Genomic DNA, 12636 nt, shown 5'->3' with positions numbered 1-12636 from the left:
AACAAGGCCCCGCTGTGTCTCAGTGCACCCTGGCTTCCATGTGGATCTGGAGCATCACAAAGGCTCCTTGGTTCCACCAGGTCCTGCTGTGTCACAATGGGTCCTGTGGTCCCTGAGGCCCTCCAAAGTCATCATGGAGGCTTGCTTCCATGAGGTTCCATTATGTGCCAGTGGTCATCTTGGTTCCAGGAGTTTCCTTAGTGTCACAATGCTCTCCATGCTTCCATGATTCCCCACAATGTCACAATGCTCTCCATGCTTCCATTAGGCCCTGCTTTGCCACAATGGTCCCCTTGTTTCCATGAGGCCCCGCTGTGTCACAATGGACCTATGGTTCCATGATGTTGCGTGGTGTCACCGTGCTCTTCTTGAATCCGCCGTGGAACCATGGACCATTGGTTCCATGCGGCCTGGCCGTGTCACAATGGGCTCCGTGATTCCATGATTCCCCACGGTGTCACAATGGAGCCTTGTTTCTAGGAGGTTCTGTACTGTCACAATTGTCTCCTTGATGCCATCAGCCCCTGCAGTGTCACAATGGCTCCTTGGTTCCATGAGGAACACAATAGCTTGGCATAAGCATTGAGCAACAGCTGCTGAACACACCTGGCAACATCTGCTTGCATCAAAAGAGGGCTTCAAGCTGACAATGGCACCAGCAGCTTCCATCTGCAACAGACACCCAGGAAAGGACAGGCTGTGCCGGTTTGGACAAATGTGGAGGAAAATATCCTCTGATAGAAGGCAGGTTACACCCAGCCCTCCCCCACCAGCTTCGGGAAAAAAGAATTTTCCTGGGAAGAAAGTGAAAGAGATAAAAACTATTTTTTTAACAAACACCCAGGAAAAGGATAACAATGCTAAATATTAAAAGCTCTCGCTGTGCAGAGAAAGCTGGGATAATTTGAGAGTCCTTCCGTGTTTCGGTGGGGTCTCCTGAAACATCCATAGACAGCGAGGCCCGTGCAAAGAAATAGGGAGCCATTCTTGAGAGAAGTTTCAGAGCTCTTTCTTCTCCAGCCACATGGGCGGGGCACTGCCAAAGAACTGAGCAATCACGGCACAACCAGGGCCCTCCTGGCACAGGGCAACACAAAATAACCAGTGCTGAACAGGATTAGGGCACATGTCAGCAGGGAGCAGGGAGACCCCGTGCCCAGGCCATGCCTCTACCCCAGGGTCCCCTCTCCCATGACCTCATGGCAGGGGGGAGGAACCCCAACACTTCCGGAGGTGTAGTCTCTCTCCTCCTCCTTGCAGCTGGCTCATGGGCCCACATTCAGGGCCCCCACCTCGGGAGAAAATTCTCCCAATGTGGTCTGATGTTGAAAGAGTCAAGAAGAGAAGAAGGGAAAAAAAACCCCAAAGTCCCAGGAAAACAAAGTTCAACTCTCCATCTCCCCCCAGAGAAAAGGAGCTGAAAACTGGCTAAAAAGAAACAAAGTTGCTTCCTCTGCTCTTGCTGCAAGCAGGATGCAGAGGAGTGTGTGTATGTGTGTCCTTGAACAAACGCTCTGAGAAGTTTGTCCGGTTTTTTTTCCTCTCCCCCCTCTCAGGCTCAGTTGAAAGGCACAGAAATGCACAAAGTTCACTTCTGGGCATAGAGCAGCGATAGGGGATACACATGATAAAGTCACCCCAAGACACGGGGACAGAGAATTCAGTGGAAAGACTCCGAGAATTCTGCTCCCAGAGAATTCTGCTCACCCTGACCCTTGTAGAAAGGGGACATCGTTCCCGGCAGCCTGTACTGAGCATGTGGCTCCTGAGTGGGGTTTGTTGTTTAGGAAACCTGCTCCGGCTTTTCCATTCTTTCCTTCCAAACAGGAAAACTTCTCCTGGGGCTGTGTGCAGGCAGAGCCCTGAGGAGAGCAGGTGGCACATGGTGCGCTGGGCTGGGACAGCCAGCTGCAGAGCTCAAGGGAAGAAGCCCAAAGTGTCACAATGGCTCCTTGCCTTCACATGCAACACCTGGGTCACAATGGTCTCCTTGATTCCATGAGGCCCCACTGTGTCACAATGGCTCCTTGGTTCCATCGGGTTCCGCAGTGTCACCATGGTCTCTTTTGATCCGCACTGTCATCATGGACAATTGGTTCCATGAGGCCCCGCAGTGTCACAATGGTCCCTTGCTTCCATAGGTTTGATGTTGTAACAATGGACTCCTTGCTTCTATGAGCTAGCCTGCTTTTTGCAGAGGTGTCTTTGGTTCCAACAAGGCCCCGCTGTGTCTCAGTGCACCCTGGCTTCCATGTGGATCTGGAGCATCACAAAGGCTCCTTGGTTCCACCAGGTCCTGCTGTGTCACAATGGGTCCTGTGGTCCCTGAGGCCCTCCAAAGTCATCATGGAGGCTTGCTTCCATGAGGTTCCATTATGTGCCAGTGGTCATCTTGGTTCCAGGAGTTTCCTTAGTGTCACAATGCTCTCCATGCTTCCATGATTCCCCACAATGTCACAATGCTCTCCATGCTTCCATTAGGCCCTGCTTTGCCACAATGGTCCCCTTGTTTCCATGAGGCCCCGCTGTGTCACAATGGACCTATGGTTCCATGATGTTGCGTGGTGTCACCGTGCTCTTCTTGAATCCGCCGTGTAACCATGGACCATTGGTTCCATGCGGCCTGGCCGTGTCACAATGGGCTCCGTGATTCCATGATTCCCCACGGTGTCACAATGGAGCCTTGTTTCTAGGAGGTTCTGTACTGTCACAATTGTCTCCTTGATGCCATCAGCCCCTGCAGTGTCACAATGGCTCCTTGGTTCCATGAGGAACACAATAGCTTGGCATAAGCATTGAGCAACAGCTGCTGAACACACCTGGCAACATCTGCTTGCATCAAAAGAGGGCTTCAAGCTGACAATGGCACCAGCAGCTTCCATCTGCAACAGAGACCCAGGAAAGGACAGGCTGTGCCGGTTTGGACAAATGTGGAGGAAAATATCCTCTGATAGAAGGCAGGTTACACCCAGCCCTCCCCCACCAGCTTCGGGAAAAAAGAATTTTCCTGGGAAGAAAGTGAAAGAGATAAAAACTATTTTTTTAACAAACACCCAGGAAAAGGATAACAATGCTAAATATTAAAAGCTCTCGCTGTGCAGAGAAAGCTGGGATAATTTGAGAGTCCTTCCGTGTTTCGGTGGGGTCTCCTGAAACATCCATAGACAGCGAGGCCCGTGCAAAGAAATAGGGAGCCATTCTTGAGAGAAGTTTCAGAGCTCTTTCTTCTCCAGCCACATGGGCGGGGCACTGCCAAAGAACTGAGCAATCACGGCACAACCAGGGCCCTCCTGGCACAGGGCAACACAAAATAAGCAGTGCTGAACAGGATTAGGGCACATGTCAGCAGGGAGCAGGGAGACCCCGTGCCCAGGCCATGCCTCTACCCCAGGGTCCCCTCTCCCATGACCTCATGGCAGGGGGGAGGAACCCCAACACTTCCGGAGGTGTAGTCTCTCTCCTCCTCCTTGCAGCTGGCTCATGGGCCCACATTCAGGGCCCCCACCTCGGGAGAAAATTCTCCCAATGTGGTCTGATGTTGAAAGAGTCAAGAAGAGAAGAAGGGAAAAAAAACCCCAAAGTCCCAGGAAAACAAAGTTCAACTCTCCATCTCCCCCCAGAGAAAAGGAGCTGAAAACTGGCTAAAAAGAAACAAAGTTGCTTCCTCTGCTCTTGCTGCAAGCAGGATGCAGAGGAGTGTGTGTATGTGTGTCCTTGAACAAACGCTCTGAGAAGTTTGTCCGGTTTTTTTTCCTCTCCCCCCTCTCAGGCTCAGTTGAAAGGCACAGAAATGCACAAAGTTCACTTCTGGGCATAGAGCAGCGATAGGGGATACACATGATAAAGTCACCCCAAGACACGGGGACAGAGAATTCAGTGGAAAGACTCCGAGAATTCTGCTCCCAGAGAATTCTGCTCACCCTGACCCTTGTAGAAAGGGGACATCGTTCCCGGCAGCCTGTACTGAGCATGTGGCTCCTGAGTGGGGTTTGTTGTTTGGGAAACCTGCTCCGGCTTTTCCATTCTTTCCTTCCAAACAGGAAAACTTCTCCTGGGGCTGTGTGCAGGCAGAGCCCTGAGGAGAGCAGGTGGCACATGGTGCGCTGGGCTGGGACAGCCAGCTGCAGAGCTCAAGGGAAGAAGCCCAAAGTGTCACAATGGCTCCTTGCCTTCACATGCAACACCTGGGTCACAATGGTCTCCTTGATTCCATGAGGCCCCACTGTGTCACAATGGCTCCTTGGTTCCATGCGGTTCCGCAGTGTCACCATGGTCTCTTTTGATCCGCACTGTCATCATGGACAATTGGTTCCATGAGGCCCCGCAGTGTCACAATGGTCCCTTGCTTCCATAGGTTTGATGTTGTAACAATGGACTCCTTGCTTCTATGAGCTAGCCTGCTTTTTGCAGAGGTGTCTTTGGTTCCAACAAGGCCCCGCTGTGTCTCAGTGCACCCTGGCTTCCATGTGGATCTGGAGTATCACAAAGGCTCCTTGGTTCCACCAGGTCCTGCTGTGTCACAATGGGTCCTGTGGTCCCCGAGGCCCTCCAAAGTCATCATGGAGGCTTGCTTCCATGAGGTTCCATTATGTGCCAGTGGTCATCTTGGTTCCAGGAGTTTCCTTAGTGTCACAATGCTCTCCATGCTTCCATGATTCCCCACAATGTCACAATGCTCTCCATGCTTCCATTAGGCCCTGCTTTGCCACAATGGTCCCCTTGTTTCCATGAGGCCCCGCTGTGTCACAATGGACCTATGGTTCCATGATGTTGCGTGGTGTCACCGTGCTCTTCTTGAATCCGCCAAGTAACCATGGACCATTGGTTCCATGCGGCCTGGCCGTGTCACAATGGGCTCCGTGATTCCATGATTCCCCGCGGTGTCACAATGGAGCCTTGTTTCTAGGAGGTTCTGTACTGTCACAATTGTTTCCTTGATGCCATCAGCCCCTGCAGTGTCACAATGGCTCCTTGGTTCCATGAGGAACACAATAGCTTGGCATAAGCATTGAGCAACAGCTGCTGAACACACCTGGCAACATCTGCTTGCATCAAAAGAGGGCTTCAAGCTGACAATGGCACCAGCAGCTTCCATCTGCAACAGAGACCCAGGAAAGGACAGGCTGTGCCGGTTTGGACAAATGTGGAGGAAAATATCCTCTGATAGAAGGCAGGTTACACCCAGCCCTCCCCCACCAGCTTCGGGAAAAAAGAATTTTCCTGGGAAGAAAGTGAAAGAGATAAAAACTATTTTTTTAACAAACACCCAGGAAAAGGAGAACAATGCTAAATATTAAAAGCTCTCGCTGTGCAGAGAAAGCTGGGATAATTTGAGAGTCCTTCCGTGTTTCGGTGGGGTCTCCTGAAACATCCATAGACAGCGAGGCCCGTGCAAAGAAATAGGGAGCCATTCTTGAGAGAAGTTTCAGAGCTCTTTCTTCTCCAGCCACATGGGCGGGGCACTGCCAAAGAACTGAGCAATCACGGCACAACCAGGGCCCTCCTGGCACAGGGCAACACAAAATAAGCAGTGCTGAACAGGATTAGGGCACATGTCAGCAGGGAGCAGGGAGACCCCCGTGCCCAGGCCATGCCTCTACCCCAGGGTCCCCTCTCCCATGACCTCATGGCAGGGGGGAGGAACCCCAACACTTCCGGAGGTGTAGTCTCTCTCCTCCTCCTTGCAGCTGGCTCATGGGCCCACATTCAGGGCCCCCACCTCGGGAGAAAATTCTCCCAATGTGGTCTGATGTTGAAAGAGTCAAGAAGAGAAGAAGGGAAAAAAAACCCCAAAGTCCCAGGAAAACAAAGTTCAACTCTCCATCTCTCCCCAGAGAAAAGGAGCTGAAAACTGGCTAAAAAGAAACAAAGTTGCTTCCTCTGCTCTTGCTGCAAGCAGGATGCAGAGGAGTGTGTGTATGTGTGTCCTTGAACAAACGCTCTGAGAAGTTTGTCCGGTTTTTTTTCCTCTCCCCCCTCTCAGGCTCAGTTGAAAGGCACAGAAATGCACAAAGTTCACTTCTGGGCATAGAGCAGCGATAGGGGATACACATGATAAAGTCACCCCAAGACACGGGGACAGAGAATTCAGTGGAAAGACTCCGAGAATTCTGCTCCCAGAGAATTCTGCTCACCCTGACCCTTGTAGAAAGGGGACATCGTTCCCGGCAGCCTGTACTGAGCATGTGGCTCCTGAGTGGGGTTTGTTGTTTAGGAAACCTGCTCCGGCTTTTCCATTCTTTCCTTCCAAACAGGAAAACTTCTCCTGGGGCTGTGTGCAGGCAGAGCCCTGAGGAGAGCAGGTGGCACATGGTGCGCTGGGCTGGGACAGCCAGCTGCAGAGCTCAAGGGAAGAAGCCCAAAGTGTCACAATGGCTCCTTGCCTTCACATGCAACACCTGGGTCACAATGGTCTCCTTGATTCCATGAGGCCCCACTGTGTCACAATGGCTCCTTGGTTCCATCGGGTTCCGCAGTGTCACCATGGTCTCTTTTGATCCTCATTGTCATCATGGACAATTGGTTCCATGAGGCCCCGCAGTGTCACAATGGTCCCTTGGTTCCATAGGTTTGATGTTGTAACAATGGACTCCTTGCTTCTATGAGCTAGCCTGCTTTTTGCAGAGGTGTCTTTGGTTCCAACAAGGCCCCGCTGTGTCTCAGTGCACCCTGGCTTCCATGTGGATCTGGAGCATCACAAAGGCTCCTTGGTTCCACCAGGTCCTGCTGTGTCACAATGGGTCCTGTGGTCCCTGAGGCCCTCCAAAGTCATCATGGAGGCTTGGTTCCATGAGGTTCCATTATGTGCCAGTGGTCATCTTGGTTCCAGGAGTTTCCTTAGTGTCACAATGCTCTCCATGCTTCCATGATTCCCCACAATGTCACAATGCTCTCCATGCTTCCATTAGGCCCTGCTTTGCCACAATGGTCCCCTTGTTTCCATGAGGCCCCGCTGTGTCACAATGGACCTATGGTTCCATGATGTTGCGTGGTGTCACCGTGCTCTTCTTGAATCCGCCAAGTAACCATGGACCATTGGTTCCATGCGGCCTGGCCGTGTCACAATGGGCTCCGTGATTCCATGATTCCCCACGGTGTCACAATGGAGCCTTGTTTCTAGGAGGTTCTGTACTGTCACAATTGTCTCCTTGATGCCATCAGCCCCTGCAGTGTCACAATGGCTCCTTGGTTCCATGAGGAACACAATAGCTTGGCATAAGCATTGAGCAACAGCTGCTGAACACACCTGGCAACATCTGCTTGCATCAAAAGAGGGCTTCAAGCTGACAATGGCACCAGCAGCTTCCATCTGCAACAGACACCCAGGAAAGGACAGGCTGTGCCGGTTTGGACAAATGTGGAGGAAAATATCCTCTGATAGAAGGCAGGTTACACCCAGCCCTCCCCCACCAGCTTCGGGAAAAAAGAATTTTCCTGGGAAGAAAGTGAAAGAGATAAAAACTATTTTTTTAACAAACACCCAGGAAAAGGAGAACAATGCTAAATATTAAAAGCTCTCGCTGTGCAGAGAAAGCTGGGATAATTTGAGAGTCCTTCCGTGTTTCGGTGGGGTCTCCTGAAACATCCATAGACAGCGAGGCCCGTGCAAAGAAATAGGGAGCCATTCATGAGAGAAGTTTCAGAGCTCTTTCTTCTCCAGCCACATGGGCGGGGCACTGCCAAAGAACTGAGCAATCACGGCACAACCAGGGCCCTCCTGGCACAGGGCAACACAAAATAAGCAGTGCTGAACAGGATTAGGGCACATGTGAGCAGGGAGCAGGGAGACCCCGTGCCCAGGCCATGCCTCTACCCCAGGGTCCCCTCTCCCATGACCTCATGGCAGGGGGGAGGAACCCCAACACTTCCGGAGGTGTAGTCTCTCTCCTCCTCCTTGCAGCTGGCTCATGGGCCCACATTCAGGGCCCCCACCTCGGGAGAAAATTCTCCCAATGTGGTCTGATGTTGAAAGAGTCAAGAAGAGAAGAAGGGAAAAAAAACCCCAAAGTCCCAGGAAAACAAAGTTCAACTCTCCATCTCCCCCCAGAGAAAAGGAGCTGAAAACTGGCTAAAAAGAAACAAAGTTGCTTCCTCTGCTCTTGCTGCAAGCAGGATGCAGAGGAGTGTGTGTATGTGTGTCCTTGAACAAACGCTCTGAGAAGTTTGTCCGGTTTTTTTTCCTCTCCCCCCTCTCAGGCTCAGTTGAAAGGCACAGAAATGCACAAAGTTCACTTCTGGGCATAGAGCAGCGATAGGGGATACACATGATAAAGTCACCCCAAGACACAGGGACAGAGAATTCAGTGGAAAGACTCCGAGAATTCTGCTCCCAGAGAATTCTGCTCACCCTGACCCTTGTAGAAAGGGGACATCGTTCCCGGCAGCCTGTACTGAGCATGTGGCTCCTGAGTGGGGTTTGTTGTTTAGGAAACCTGCTCCGGCTTTTCCATTCTTTCCTTCCAAACAGGAAAACTTCTCCTGGGGCTGTGTGCAGGCAGAGCCCTGAGGAGAGCAGGTGGCACATGGTGCGCTGGGCTGGGACAGCCAGCTGCAGAGCTCAAGGGAAGAAGCCCAAAGTGTCACAATGGCTCCTTGCCTTCACATGCAACACCTGGGTCACAATGGTCTCCTTGATTCCATGAGGCCCCACTGTGTCACAATGGCTCCTTGGTTCCATCGGGTTCCGCAGTGTCACCATGGTCTCTTTTGATCCGCATTGTCATCATGGACAATTGGTTCCATGAGGCCCCGCAGTGTCACAATGGTCCCTTGCTTCCATAGGTTTGATGTTGTAACAATGGACTCCTTGCTTCTATGAGCTAGCCTGCTTTTTGCAGAGGTGTCTTTGGTTCCAACAAGGCCCCGCTGTGTCTCAGTGCACCCTGGCTTCCATGTGGATCTGGAGCATCACAAAGGCTCCTTGGTTCCACCAGGTCCTGCTGTGTCACAATGGGTCCTGTGGTCCCTGAGGCCCTCCAAAGTCATCATGGAGGCTTGCTTCCATGAGGTTCCATTATGTGCCAGTGGTCATCTTGGTTCCAGGAGTTTCCTTAGTGTCACAATGCTCTCCATGCTTCCATGATTCCCCACAATGTCACAATGCTCTCCATGCTTCCATTAGGCCCTGCTTTGCCACAATGGTCCCCTTGTTTCCATGAGGCCCCGCTGTGTCACAATGGACCTATGGTTCCATGATGTTGCGTGGTGTCACCGTGCTCTTCTTGAATCCACCGTGTAACCATGGACCATTGGTTCCATGCGGCCTGGCCGTGTCACAATGGGCTCCGTGATTCCATGATTCCCCACGGTGTCACAATGGAGCCTTGTTTCTAGGAGGTTCTGTACTGTCACAATTGCCTCCTTGATGCCATCAGCCCCTGCAGTGTCACAATGGCTCCTTGGTTCCATGAGGAACACAATAGCTTGGCATAAGCATTGAGCAACAGCTGCTGAACACACCTGGCAACATCTGCTTGCATCAAAAGAGGGCTTCAAGCTGACAATGGCACCAGCAGCTTCCATCTGCAACAGAGACCCAGGAAAGGACAGGCTGTGCCGGTTTGGACAAATGTGGAGGAAAATATCCTCTGATAGAAGGCAGGTTACACCCAGCCCTCCCCCACCAGCTTCGGGAAAAAAGAATTTTCCTGGGAAGAAAGTGAAAGAGATAAAAACCATTTTTTAACAAACACCCAGGAAAAGGAGAACAATGCTAAATATTAAAAGCTCTCGCTGTGCAGAGAAAGCTGGGATAATTTGAGAGTCCTTCCGTGTTTCGGTGGGGTCTCCTGAAACATCCATAGACAGCGAGGCCCGTGCAAAGAAATAGGGAGCCATTCATGAGAGAAGTTTCAGAGCTCTTTCTTCTCCAGCCACATGGGCGGGGCACTGCCAAAGAACTGAGCAATCACGGCACAACCAGGGCCCTCCTGGCACAAGGCAACACAAAATAAGCAGTGCTGAACAGGATTAGGGCACATGTGAGCAGGGAGCAGGGAGACCCCGTGCCCAGGCCATGCCTCTACCCCAGGGTCCCCTCTCCCATGACCTCATGGCAGGGGGGAGGAACCCCAAAACTTCCGTAGGTGCAGTCTCTCTCCTCCTCCTTGCAGCTGGCTCATGGGCCCACATTCAGGGCCCCCACCTCGGGAGAAAATTCTCCCAATGTGGTCTGATGTTGAAAGAGTCAAGAAGAGAAGAAGGGAAAAAAAACCCCAAAGTCCCAGGAAAACAAAGTTCAACTCTCCATCTCCCCCCAGAGAAAAGGAGCTGAAAACTGGCTAAAAAGAAACAAAGTTGCTTCCTCTGCTCTTGCTGCAAGCAGGATGCAGAGGAGTGTGTGTATGTGTGTCCTTGAACAAACGCTCTGAGAAGTTTGTCCGGTTTTTTTTCCTCTCCCCCCTCTCAGGCTCAGTTGAAAGGCACAGAAATGCACAAAGTTCACTTCTGGGCATAGAGCAGCGATAGGGGATACACATGATAAAGTCACCCCAAGACACGGGGACAGAGAATTCAGTGGAAAGACTCCGAGAATTCTGCTCCCAGAGAATTCTGCTCACCCTGACCCTTGTAGAAAGGGGACATCGTTCCCGGCAGCCTGTACTGAGCATGTGGCTCCTGAGTGGGGTTTGTTGTTTAGGAAACCTGCTCCGGCTTTTCCATTCTTTCCTTCCAAACAGGAAAACTTCTCCTGGGGCTGTGTGCAGGCAGAGCCCTGAGGAGAGCAGGTGGCACATGGTGCGCTGGGCTGGGACAGCCAGCTGCAGAGCTCAAGGGAAGAAGCTCAAAGTGTCACAATGGCTCCTTGCCTTCACATGCAACACCTGGGTCACAATGGTCTCCTTGATTCCATGAGGCCCCACTGTGTCACAATGGCTCCTTGGTTCCATCGGGTTCCGCAGTGTCACCATGGTCTCTTTTGATCCGCACTGTCATCATGGACAATTGGTTCCATGAGGCCCCGCAGTGTCACAATGGTCCCTTGCTTCCATAGGTTTGATGTTGTAACAATGGACTCCTTGCTTCTATGAGCTAGCCTGCTTTTTGCAGAGGTGTCTTTGGTTCCAACAAGGCCCCGCTGTGTCTCAGTGCACCCTGGCTTCCATGTGGATCTGGAGCATCACAAAGGCTCCTTGGTTCCACCAGGTCCTGCTGTGTCACAATGGGTCCTGTGGTCCCTGAGGCCCTCCAAAGTCATCATGGAGGCTTGCTTCCATGAGGTTCCATTATGTGCCAGTGCTCATCTTGGTTCCAGGAGTTTCCTTAGTGTCACAATGCTCTCCATGCTTCCATGATTCCCCACAATGTCACAATGCTCTCCATGCTTCCATTAGGCCCTGCTTTGCCACAATGGTCCCCTTGTTTCCATGAGGCCCCGCTGTGTCACAATGGACCTATGGTTCCATGATGTTGCGTGGTGTCACCGTGCTCTTCTTGAATCCGCCGTGGAACCATGGACCATTGGTTCCATGCGGCCTGGCCGTGTCACAATGGGCTCCGTGATTCCATGATTCCCCACGGTGTCACAATGGAGCCTTGTTTCTAGGAGGTTCTGTACTGTCACAATTGTCTCCTTGATGCCATCAGCCCCTGCAGTGTCACAATGGCTCCTTGGTTCCATGAGGAACACAATAGCTTGGCATAAGCATTGAGCAACAGCTGCTGAACACACCTGGCAACATCTGCTTGCATCAAAAGAGGGCTTCAAGCTGACAATGGCACCAGCAGCTTCCATCTGCAACAGACACCCAGGAAAGGACAGGCTGTGCCGGTTTGGACAAATGTGGAGGAAAATATCCTCTGATAGAAGGCAGGTTACACCCAGCCCTCCCCCACCAGCTTCGGGAAAAAAGAATTTTCCTGGGAAGAAAGTGAAAGAGATAAAAACTATTTTTTTAACAAACACCCAGGAAAAGGATAACAATGCTAAATATTAAAAGCTCTCGCTGTGCAGAGAAAGCTGGGATAATTTGAGAGTCCTTCCGTGTTTCGGTGGGGTCTCCTGAAACATCCATAGACAGCGAGGCCCGTGCAAAGAAATAGGGAGCCATTCTTGAGAGAAGTTTCAGAGCTCTTTCTTCTCCAGCCACATGGGCGGGGCACTGCCAAAGAACTGAGCAATCACGGCACAACCAGGGCCCTCCTGGCACAGGGCAACACAAAATAACCAGTGCTGAACAGGATTAGGGCACATGTCAGCAGGGAGCAGGGAGACCCCGTGCCCAGGCCATGCCTCTACCCCAGGGTCCCCTCTCCCATGACCTCATGGCAGGGGGGAGGAACCCCAACACTTCCGGAGGTGTAGTCTCTCTCCTCCTCCTTGGAGCTGGCTCATGGGCCCACATTCAGGGCCCCCACCTCGGGAGAAAATTCTCCCAATGTGCTCTGATGTTGAAAGAGTCAAGAAGAGAAGAAGGGAAAAAAAACCCCAAAGTCCCAGGAAAACAAAGTTCAACTCTCCATCTCCCCCCAGAGAAAAGGAGCTGAAAACTGGCTAAAAAGAAACAAAGTTGCTTCCTCTGCTCTTGCTGCAAGCAGGATGCAGAGGAGTGTGTGTATGTGTGTCCTTGAACAAACGCTCTGAGAAGTTTGTCCGGTTTTTTTTCCTCTCCCCCCTCTCAGGCTCAGTTGAAAGGC

Source organism: Aphelocoma coerulescens, unplaced genomic scaffold (assembly GCF_041296385.1).
Source record: "Aphelocoma coerulescens isolate FSJ_1873_10779 unplaced genomic scaffold, UR_Acoe_1.0 HiC_scaffold_71, whole genome shotgun sequence".
NCBI lineage: Eukaryota > Metazoa > Chordata > Aves > Passeriformes > Corvidae > Aphelocoma > Aphelocoma coerulescens.
Note: the sequence above shows the minus strand (reverse complement) of the source record.